The sequence below is a fragment of the Akebia trifoliata genome, chromosome 10, assembly GCF_017979445.1.
Source record: "Akebia trifoliata isolate Shusen 1 chromosome 10, ASM1797944v1, whole genome shotgun sequence".
Lineage (NCBI taxonomy): Eukaryota > Viridiplantae > Streptophyta > Magnoliopsida > Ranunculales > Lardizabalaceae > Akebia > Akebia trifoliata.
Genome location: NC_141384.1, coordinates 11,374,683 through 11,387,837, shown reverse-complemented (window position 1 = coordinate 11,387,837; position 13,155 = coordinate 11,374,683).

The window sequence follows — 13,155 nt, the reverse complement described above, 5'->3', positions numbered from 1 at the left end:
TATATGAGAACTTCTATTGACACACCAAATTTTGTTTATAGTAATACAACCGAAAGAATTAAACAACAAAGGCTTTTGTTAAGAATCTGTACCGAATAATCACTTAAGTGTTGTTTGTTAAACTGAAAAAAAATAAGTGCTGAATAGCATTAAGCATTAAAATTTATAAGCGCTGAATTTAAGTATTGAAAAAGTTGTTTGTTTAGATGTAGAATCATGTTTGTTATACATTGTTAAAATTGGTAAATTATTTTTTTTACTCTTACAATCATATTATACATTGTTTGCGTGTTTCAAATTCCTATTTCTTATTAAATACAATAAAATATATTATTTCTTATAAAATTAAAATACAATTAATTTTTAAATAATAAGTAAAACTCAAAATTTCAATTTATAAATAATAATTTTTATTTATAAAAGTCCACAAATTTCAAATTAAAAACAATAATGTTATACAAGTCACCAAAATTTGAAATCAACATTGAAAGAATTTAATTTGGGATGAATAATTTTCGATAGAAATGAAGGATGTATAATTATAAAAGCACCCCACGAATTAATAAGGGCAACCCACACCATAGCCAATTTTTTTTTGTCTTATATGGGTTAAAGTTTTTGGAATGAATCAACTTTTGGTGAGGAAGATCTATATGGTCTAGAGATCATACTTATCAAAAATCAGCTCATTTCGAAATTTTTAACCGCGTTAAAACTAGTTTCCAAAAAAAAAAAAAATGGACGATTTACGATTCTTGAACTTGTTTTGATGGGGTTAGAAGTTTTGTGATAGGCTGATTTTTTGTGAGGATGATCTCCTCATTGTAGAGATCATCCTGATCTAAAATCAACTCATTTCAAAACTTTTAACCCATATAAGACAAAACATTTTGGCCATGGTGTGGGTTTATTAATTTCTGGGGTATTTATATACTTATCCATAGTATATAAGAGGTAATATCCTTTTAAGTATAAGGGCATACTTGTCCATGCCCAAAAAATGAAGGGCATACTTGTCTGTGTCGAAAAAAACGAAGTGCTTACCGCTTCAGAAATTTTTTTCAGCATTAAAATAATGTTGAATTTTTTTCACTTATTTTCAGCAATAAGCGTTGAAATATGAAATCAACAAACGCGCTATTTTAACAAAAAATGCTGAATTTTTTTTTTCCAACCATAAGCACTAAAAAATAGTGCAAACAAACACCGCCTTAGTAAATAAATACAGACCATTTAAATCCCACCTAATAAAATAGCAATGATAATATGACTCACCACGTGACATACTCAACCAACTCCCTAACGTGGACAAATTCTGAATCGTAGATATGTATGCCTTGGGATACATACTCCCCTGTGATACACTTTTTATGGGGAAGTGCAATCATGTATCCTGAGGCGTACAGATCTACGAATTCTAAACTTGTTATGTCAGGGAGTCGATTGAGTATGCCACCTAGCTAGTCATATTATCACGACTCAATAATATATTAGAATAATGATTTTGTGATGCGCCCCTCCCCCTCTTGACATATGCCTGTACACCCTCATCACATAATCGTAAATCATTTGCCTTGAGATACGCAAAATCATAAATCTTTTTTCTATCCATCTCAAGGTAAATGATCTACAGTTATGTGATGAAGGCGTATGTTAGAGGGGGCGTTAGATTGTCACAACTCAAAATATTAACCTATTAATGATTATTTTAGGAAAAATACCTAAATTACCTTTTTAACAATTTTACAAAGTGGTTTTATCTAAAAGTATTCTTACGTAAATAAAAAAAAACTTGACCAATTTATTTAGTTGTTAATATTATTGTCAAAAATAAAATATAAATATATTTTTATTAAAAATTATTCATAAATTCAATATAATTTTACTTAGGTCGACTTGCTAATTATTGAGTTGAATCAATTCGATGAACATTCAAGTCGAGTTTTAAATTAAGTTTTAATCATTCAAAATTATTTATATATTTTAATAAATCTAATATACATAGATCAAATCAGTTCAATGATGATGATCATACTCATCATCATCATTGTTGTAGTCGTCATCATCATCGTCTATGTGAGTTAAGAAATCACTAAACATTGGAAGAGAAAACAAGATTTTTATTATTATTTAGATTTTGTTTTTTTCATTGTTCTATAAGAGATGGCCCTAGTCAAGGAGCATATCATTAATTTTAAAACATAAGATTACCTCAAATATTCTCGAATAAAAACGTTTCTTTAAACCTCAAACATCATTGAAAGGGTAATTACAGCATTTTAACTTCAAAATCATTTTTAAACTAATATTTGATCAAATAAGTACTAAGGAATCCATAATTTTTTAGAAGGGACTTTTTGGTATATATTTTCAAAATATAGGTATTTGCAGTCATTGTCCTAACAATTAAAGGAAACTTAACTTAAGAAGCCTTAAAAGATAGGGGAAATTACTTAAAGGGCTATGGCTGAGGGAATTCTTTCTAAATAGTCCATAAGTTTTGAGTGGTCTCTTAATAGTTCATTTAGTAAAATTTTCTTTTCTTAATAATCCTTGAACCTCATCTCACCTTTGTAACGTATTTGAAATACCCAAATAACGGTTGTCTCACCTTCTTCATTTAGTTAGGATTTCCAATGGCGATTGTGATCATTTCCGGCAATCTTTGATTATTTGCAATGATCTTTTATCATTAATGACGGATGGAGAACGATATTCTCTTAATTTTAAATATTTAAACATATTTTTTTCTCAATGTTTAATTAAAAAATAAATAAAGAACAAAGTAGAGATTCTAATTTTTTCTTTTTATGATTATGTTGTAATCTTTTATTTGCAACTATGATTTATGTATTTTGGATATTTCGAGGAGATTTATCCAGTATCGAACTAAAAAAAAATGGAAAAATCTCGATCATGTTTATGGTGTCGCGTTCACCACTTAATTACTAACGAGTTCAACATTTAATTACTTAATGTCGAGCTCACCACTTAATTACTAACGAGTTCGACATTTAATTACTTAGTGTCAAGTTCAACACTTTTTATTATCTAGTTCAATATTCAATTACCATGAAATTCAACATTTTTTTATGAAACCGAATTTTCAACACTATAAATGTGAACTCGGCACTATAATGTGAACCGAATTTTTTCATTTTTTTTTTTCAACTTTGACACTTGGTAAATCTCCTCGAAATACTCAAAATTTATATATCACAATTGCAAATCAAAAGTTACGATGTTATCTTTAAAAAAAATTGAATCTCAACTTTGTTCTTGATTTTTTTAAATTAAACATATAAATAAATATTAAAAAAATATGTCTAAATGTTCAAAATTAAGAAAATATCATTTTCCATTCGTCATTCATTATCAAAGATCGTCGGGATAGCAATCACCATTGGAAACCCTAACTAAGTGAAGAAGATGAGAAAATGGTAGTTTGGGTATTTCAAAGACATTATCAACATGAGATGAGGTCTAGGGATTGTTAAGAAAAGAATTTTTTTTCTAAATGGACTATCAAGAAATCGCCCAAAACTTAGGGACTATATAGAAAAAAGTCCCTCTACTAAGGTCTTTTAAGTAATTTTCCTAAAAGTTAATAAATAGCCTGGACCCATATGATTTTAAGTGGTTGGGACAAAGTTTGAGAGGAATTGAACTTTCTTAGGTCAATTAGGATTCTAATTTGGTGGACTTGGCTAGAGTATCTTGAGATATATGAATTACTATTTTGGTATGAAAAAATGAGGGGTTTGAGGAAAAATCGTGATTTAAGATACATGAATCAATGTTTTTGGTTGAACTAGGGTTTTTAGGTTGATTTGAAATTGTTGGAACTTTGTTATTCTGCTCTTGATAACCAAGGCTATAAGGAGGTTATTCACAGGCTTTGCCAACTAGGTTTAGGAATTATGAAATGTCTTTAGTGTTATAATGAGAAAAGGTAGAGAAATCTATATCTCACAAATGCCCCCACCTTTACATTTAAACTTAATGAAGGTCATTTTGATTAAAACCAGGAAAAATGCAACACGTTGTTTGGTTTTCAAGAATACAACAATATCATTTTTTTAACTATGAAATCATCAAAAATCCTTTAATCAATATTTTACATTACAAATTAACCTTTTGATACATGTGTGATTGCACATGCCACCTTCTAATTACCATTATAATGAGAGATGGCGGAGCAAAAGTGGTTCGACACCAAAATTTGAGTGGCCATAAATGCCTCCACTTTTATTTTTAAATTTAATATAACGATGGTCATTTTGATTAAAAAAGATCAAGAAAATTGCAACTCTCTTAGTTTTCAAAATTACATAAGTATCATTTTTATTATGTAAACTTCAAAAACCCTTTAATTTTTAAATTATAAATAAGCCCTTTTGATACATGTGCATTTTTGCACATGCCACCTTCGAGTTTGGACTTTTAATTTGAGTTCTATATTGAATAGAGTTTAGGGTTATTAGGAGTTGGATGCGATTATGATTGAATTTGAATCTCCTATTAGAACTTTAAAAAGGATTTTGCTCTTATATATTTTTTATGCATCTGGATCAGTAATTTTTTCTAAGATTCTTTAAGATGTCGCTTGTTGTGGTAACCATTGAGTCATCATGGATGTTGAGAAATAATTATCAAGATTTTCGAATTTTGGGCATGAAAGCAAATTAGGTCACTATATTTGACTTTGAAAATGACTTTATCCACAGGATAGTTTGAAACAGGGCTAGCAATGGATTGGTTCAATATCAAATTAGTATCAAATTGATGTCGATTAAAACATTTGTATTATGATTCGGATCATATCGAATTGGATTAATGAATCTCCAAATTGAATTCAATATGATAAGGTTTTCACTGTATCCAAAATTGATTTGATCCAAGCATCGTGAACTCCATTTTAAAAAAATAAAAATTGGGGAGATGAAGATTTAAGAAGATGGGAGATTGAAAACCAAGGGTTTGGGGTAAGAAATAATCCACCAGTCTCTTGTTCTTCTTCATATTGAGCTCATTCAGAGGTCTAAAAGACAATATAAACTATAAATGATGAAAAAATATTATTATTTAGAGAACCCCATGATGGAAATGAAGATGAAGAGGAGAAAGGAAAGAGTTTAATGGGTTTTGAAGGGAGAGAGAAATGGATTCAAAGCTTTGGTGGAGACAAGGGTTTGATGAGTGGTAAGGTAGTCATTTGACATGGATGTAACATTTAAGAGAGATGTTGCAACAACCATAGTAGAGTGGTTAGGCAACCATGGTACGCTGGTTGAGAGAGAGAGAGAGAGATGAAGCCATTATGAAGGTTGAAGACATGGGTTTTGTGGGTATAGGGTTTGACCTTTAGGAAAGTTGTGGAAGATGATGGGTTTTAGGGTAATAAAGATTTTTTAGAGAGAGAATTTGTACTTTTAAGTTATTAAATGTGTTGTCACACCTACTCTTCTTTTTATTCACATTAAATTACCTGCACCTTCTTTAAAGTGCTCAAAAAACTTGAATGAACGTTTTTATAAATACCAATTAAGATATTTATCAGATCGAATTGAGTTTAGTCTGAAATCGATCTTCAAACTTCAATCTGAATCCAATTCAAAATACAAAAATCTATATCTGAATCCTACTTTTTCATATCGGATATCAAATAAAATCCGATCATTTAACAGTCCTAGTCTAAAACATGTCTTCGGGTCGAAAAATTGAAGAACCAAGATGAGTGTGGTTAAGTCGTAAGAGTTTAGGCTCTGACAAGAAAGAAATTCTAAATTTGAGTTGTAGTGCCCCCATATTCGAACATGAATCCCCATGATTCCATGCCAAAATCCAAGGAACTAAATACACACACCAAAGCTAATAAATAAAGTAAGTAGACAATATGGTGATATCATATAATATCACAGCGGAAAATTCTAATAAATCTGAAATAAGAGTAACAATAGCCACAAAATATCGTAAATATAAACTAAAACTCAAAAATCTAACAAAAAACAAAAGTCAACGAAAGTTCACTCTAACATCAATCTTACTTTCAAATAAAAGAAACAGAAGAGTTCTAACACTTAAACTAAACTAAATATAGTAAAAATAGTTCCAATTCTCGTTTTGGAAGCGGACTCTGGTTATCAATGTGACCAACGAGATGATACTCCAATGGAGCTTCCTTTAACTGCTCCTCAATTAGAGAATGATTTGCAACTGAAATGATAGGGTGAGTAACGAGGGAATTACCTAGCAAGAAAATATTATTCCAAACTAACAATCTCCTAACATGGGGAAAAACATTCTAATACATTTGAAAAGATATGAAAGTTTTTCAAATATAGATAAGAATAAAAAGAATATAAACATGTTGAAAATAACTTAAACAAATATAAACAATTTCAAAACACTTCCCAACCTAAACAAATAAGCATGTTAAACAAGTACATATACAAGCAGTGGTAATGTGTCTGTTAAGAGTGTTGAAAACTATGACTGGATACCTCCCAGTCAAGATCCGAATTATTCCAGACTTCACCAATGTGAAATCCTATCGTTAGTTCCTGATTTTATGGTCAGTCTCTACACTTACCTCACTAGGCATTTATCCGGCTCAAGTTGGCTGTTGACTGTGACTATAAGATACAGGTATTTTCATGAAGTGTCAATATATTCAACTACTCTAGACTGTTAATAATCATTAACTATACATCTTCATTTAAGTCTATCATGCAAATATATGATTCCTTAGATGTCTCTATGCTTTCCATAGGCTATCGTTACATCACATAGTTCATCGGTAAAGAAAAAGATGAATCTCCTAGATCTCAATTATGATGCTATTCTCCCTATGCATCCCATACTACATAGGAGTTTACTATCACAACTGTTCATCCTAGGATAATATGTCACTTCGGACATGATTTAATAAACTATCCCCATAGGATCCACAAAAGTGCATTTTTATCAACAAAAAAACGCCAATGGGCCTACGGGCACAAAATTCCAAAAATAAATCTTTTGTCCAAATAAAAGCCCTAAGATCTCCTATAGTCATATGGACCCACAATAAGCCCTATCTAACTTCTAAACCCACACATCTTCTCAATTTATTACCATTCCAACCCAATCTTAAAATCAAGTCCTAAACCCCTTACCAAGCCCATCTTGAAACCATCACTCTTAAACCACTTATAAGCCCTAAACCCTTTTCAACCTTATCTTAAATCAATTTCTAAACTAAGCTTTAACCAATTTCAAACCCTTACCCAATACCTAACCTACAAAAACCTACCCAAGCCCAATATCTTACAAAAGTCCATTATCACAAAATGGACATGTGTCACCACCGCATTTAACCTCTCAAATCAATCAGCCTAATCTAATCATTACATCCAAAAGCTACACACATTAACTCCCCCACCGTACCACATATCATAAACCTAACATAATCATCTCATCTAAAATTCTATGACAAGTTACTCTCATGCTACACTATTCCACATTCCTTTAATCAACTCACTTAACCTACTTAAAACCAACACATGCTCTCACATTTTATATATGTCCTCACCACAATTCACCTCCCAAAATATCATCACTTACCCTTTTACATTAACCAAATACTTAACTCGATACCCATACCCCTTAACTTAACCCACACTCCACCTAAGAATGGATTGTCTAATGGATCATATCCATGGGCTTGGATCAAAAGCAACTCACTTAAACCATTTTTCACATTTACCCCTCTACCAGCCTCAAATTTCCTACACCTTATTCACAAGCATCATGTTTTTTTCCATCATTTCCTATTTTCACCCCATCTTATCCCTAAAAGTTACCTCAAAATACTATAAAAACCTATCATTTCACAAACCCCCTGATGTTTGAACTTCTTAATTCAAGTTTCAACTCTCTCGTCTCTTATCCCACTTTACTCTAAAAACTCTCCCATCTCTTTCCTTATTCCATCTCTCCCTTTTTTTTCTTTTTTTTTTAGAACAACATAAGGATGTAGTGGATACCCTCCCTTATACATAATAGATTGGGCTTCGGCTTGGTTGAAAGGATAGGGGTTGAAGCCCGTTTCAAAAATATTTTTTTTTCAAAAATTTACATACACATTGCACCCATCACAAAACCATTTTCGAGGCAAAGGCATATGGCCCCCTCATTATATGAGAATGGGCCCTTAATAACAAAGCCTACATTTTCAAAAATGTATTCTCAAGGCATCAACATAAGAGGGATTTCTCTCTCTTCCATGAGGAATCCCCTATGATCTAAGCCAAGATTAAAGTCCCTCGAACTTGAAAGCACAAAGTTGAATCTTTTCAATTTTTCTTATTTTTTTATTTTCGAAAAACGATCGAATCTAAGGTTACCACCTAAACTAGAAAAACTAGGGTGCCTAACACCTTTCCTGTTTTATAATTGGATCCCCTTACCTAGATCTTAGGTAGATTAGTACCCTACCCATTCATACCATTTTTTTTTTAAAAATAACAATGAATCCAAATCCACGTAGTGTTGAGTTTCGAACTTGAAAATCACATAGTTACATATATATTTATTTTCGAAAATAAAATAGAAAAAATGCATACAAGTATATAGAATGGACATCTGGCTTCCTATCATGCAATGACCCAACCCGTAAAAAAATAAATAGTTCATATCGCCTCACGATAACAAAAATAAAAATAAATATGCACATCGCTTTGTAATAACATAAAATAAACATTAACCATCAAATATCCACTCTCCACCACACACAAACATAGAGAATCCATACTCTCTTTTATAAGCATCGCATTTATTGAACTTTTTAATGATTCGAAACAGTTTGTTTTTTACATTTACAAGTTTTTTCAATCGAAATTCTTAAAAGCTTTGAATAAGTCAGAATTGAAGTTTTAAATAAATCTAAATGTCGAAAATCATCTTCTCAAACTATTTTGAAGAAAATATCCAAATTCGATTGAAATCAAAAATAATTTTTCATGTAAAAATTCCTTTTCTATCAATGGCACCGATGAAGTCTTGAGCGGTGGATGTCGATGGCACCGATAGAAACTTATGCAAAACGCACGTTTCTACTAAGATGTGATTTTTCTTTGAAATTCCAAGTTTGATTTTTCTTCTATTCAAATAAAAATAAGTTTTTTTTAAAAAATGTAGTTCTAGTTTGAAAACATCACACAATAGAATCGATCATGATTTTCATAAAAATTATATATTTTCTTAATTTTAACAATATAGATAAAGTTTTGATTAAAAACCTATGATGCATGAACGCTAAAATTATTAAAGAGGTTTATAAATTCCTTACATAAGATCTAAGCTGAACAACCTCGAAGAACGTAGAAATTCTAAGTTGAAATCCTAAATTTTTCTCTCAAGATCAATTGGAAACTCTAACTTTACAGTTTTTCTTGAAACTTTCAACGAGACGAATGATCTCTTCTCCTACGACGAATCCCAATAAATCTTCTAAGCGATCGAAAATCGAGTTAGAAATTCATCAGGGGCTAGGGTTTTATCTAGGATTTTAATTCCTAGAGAATGAAAGTTAGTAAGAATAGAAAATCTGTAAATTTCCTATGTTTTAATATTTATAGTGTTAGGAGGACGTAACAATTATTTGACAGTTTACGTTAATGACCTAAACGTCACGTGCTTCGATTTTCACAAACTTATAGTTTATTTTGATTAATTTTTTTGTTATGGATCTATTTCATCAAATTCTATCTCAAAAAAATTTGTAAAGATTGACATATAAATTCTTCATAGAGCATGAAAGATATCCGAAATGGATTACCCGTGCGCAAAAATTTGATGAGCCTAAGTCTTGGTTCGCAATCCAAAAGTTTTTGTTGACCAAAATCAACTTTAATCAACTAAGTTGGACCTAGGTCAATCTCAAGGGGAGAGACTTAGTGGGGTCAAGTCTTTACCCATGCCAAGTGTCTCTCAACACCACATGCACAATCATTGTTGGGGTGAGGTTAACATCATGAGAATGGTCACATCATTTGGGAGCATGACAAGCATTATGTCATCATGACATAAGCTCAAGCCATCATTATTTCCTTCAAACTCCAATTAAGATACCAAGTGTCACAACCACATGTATGCCTTGGCCATGGTTATTTTAGATGATTATCTGTTTTGAGTGTTAATTTTAGTTAGTCTTCCGTTGTTTGGTTTAATCTTGTAGAAATTAAAGAGAATTTTTATTTTGATTTCTTTTATATATAAAATGGTTTGTTATTGTAAAATTCACATTAAAGAAATGGGTCACGTACTTAAATATCCTCTACGGACCAGGTTTATGATAGAAACACATAAGAACTATGAAAGTCATAACCATCCCAAAACAAAATCAATAAAAACACTTATATAACATAACCTACAAACCAATTTCCTAGTGCCACTTTATTTTTAAATGCATATTTTGATATTCTTGGTTGTTAATCTGATTATGAAAGAATTCAAGAAAAGATATTAATCAGATTATTTAATAGTCTATAAATGATTATTGAGTCGTTGGAACAATGGGAAGTTTTGAAATGCTAAAGAGACTTTGATGCAGAGAAAAATGGAGATAAACTGATCATCTAGACTTCAATTAAGTCAATGAAATTGCTCCACCAAAGGATGAGTCATCATCACCCAATCATCATTCATTTGATCCCAGACCCATTACTAAACATCGAAATGAGAAAGATAATTTATTTATTAGATAGAAAAGAATCAATGGGGAGTACTATGAGGATTTCATTGAACCTAGATCACAATTCTCCCCATAGAGGAATGTTCCACACATTTACATTAGGATTTGTGGCTTTAATTTTCAAACCTTGGAAGTAGGTGATAGCTTGAGATTGGGTTATAAACATAAGTGTTGGAAATGTGCACATTTCCATTTGACCAAACTAAGTTCTAGTTCATTGTTTGGTGGTAAGGGATATTTGGGGCACTTTCTTTTTATATTCGGCTGTTGGATTACTTCATTTCTCAATGGTACGATTGTTGTTTGAGTCTTGGTTGCAATGGGGTATTGTTGTAGTGTCTGTTTTCTTGTAAGGATGGTCATCTCAACCTTCGCTCGTTTTTCTTTTTAATAAAATTTCTCTTTGCCTATATAAAAAAATGAATCATTAAGTCCATGTAGTCAGGAGTTAATCGTGTGAGTGATTTGTTAGTTGTAAGGCAATGTATCAAAATATCAAAAAGTTTCTATATATATTTGGACGTTTGGATATGCGAGATGAAGATTGTGATTGTGATTGTAAGCCTGATTTTGTTAATTCACTTAATTTTTTTTTTAAATAATTCTTAGTTGGGTTATATGTGATGAATTTGTTATTATTGATATTAAAACAGAATCTGTTATACGAATAATTATAAGAATCCCTAAAAAATTTTGAAACCACTCACAATTAATTTTGTTAGGTTTACTATTAAAATGGGCAAGTTTTATGTTATCTTTGTAGGGAGAAAGACCGGTATATTTTTCACCTAGGAAGAATGTCACCAGTACGTGGATGGATATCCGTTAGCTTGTCACAAATCATTTTCATCGTACGAGGAAGTCACAAGGTACTTTATCAAAGATAGGCGTAATCGTGATATAGTTGAAGAAAAATTCTATGAAGTAGATGATCAATTCCATGACTTAAAGCAAGAATTCTATGAAGTGGAACGTGTGGAGTTCAAGAAAAAATTCAATGTATTCAAGAGATTGCTTGTAATTTGTATAGTTATTTTCATATTACCTTTGTTCATGGGTATGTATTTTCTTTGAACTTAGTAGTTTTTAAGGGAATAATTGATTTTGGATCTTGATGAGTGAATGTATATTGTATATTGACTTTAATTATTTATTGCCTTTAGCCTATCTTATTTAAGTTAGACTTGATCTTGCTAAACTCTTTTCTATTTTTAAAATTGATTAGAAGATCTATTATAAACCAAAGGAGAACATTAGAATTGTTTAATTGAGATATTCGATCTTTTAGATCTTCTTGTTCTATAGTTCTTTTTTTATTTTGAAATTTTATTTAGGAAGAATTCATACAAGATAATGAAGATATATATAAACCAGTTGGACCCCTTCTTGCATGGGAGATGGATCCACAATTTGTATTATTTGATGGTGTAAATCAATTATAGTTTACAAACAATGCTGATTTTGAAATCCAACGTTTTGGACCGAATTTAATACTTCCAAAAATCCGCTTAACAAAATTGGTGTGGTAATATTAGCTCTCATTTTAAAATTGGTCCAATATCTCTATCTTGAAGGCGTCTCACTTTGGTTTGTCCTTGGATTGAGTCATCTTGATTGAAATTATCAGAATCTCAAATGAGTTTTTGAAAAATTGAGTAACTCAACCAATTTGTATCTATAACATGGTGTGACTTTATAAAATTGCCAGATAAAGTTGACTGTTAGATCGAAATGACAAAAAAAAATCCTCTTCAGTTGGAAATAAAAATATCAAGTGGGAACACCATCCAGTTACGTTGGTTTAAGCATAAATCAAACCTGCATCATGTGAGTACCAAAAACCATCCTTATTTATTGGTAGTTCAAATATTGATTTAGAAAATATAAATTAGATGAATATGTTGATGTACTAATTGAGATTATATGAGGTTCAACCATTCACTCATGCCCTTAATCATGTTTCTTACTAAAAAAGGTTTGAGTTCACTTTCTTCTCTAACAATGTAAAGTAGGTACTTTGTCTTGCAAATATTTTCTTGTACTAATCCTTAGAGAAATATATCAAGCAACACCCTATGACAGATAATAACAAATATATACATTTTTAGTTTAACCTCTTATTTATTTAGCCAATTTTCAAATTCTAAAATTTGGAATCTTAACACTCAAAAGAAAAATAAAATCGAGTTGACTCTGTCGATTTCCTAGTCAATAGATCAGTTTTTGAACATCAAAGAAACCCACCAACTTCCTTCTGCAGCCTCACATCTTTTTGTTTTCATTGACGAGGTTCATGTACTTGGTCAATTTTGAAATCAATCTTTTGGTTCAATACTCTTATAACTAACTGAATCCATTCTTTATGTTTCAAGATTGACGACCAATAAGTCTCACCATCTCTTTGTGCTTCTGTGGAATTT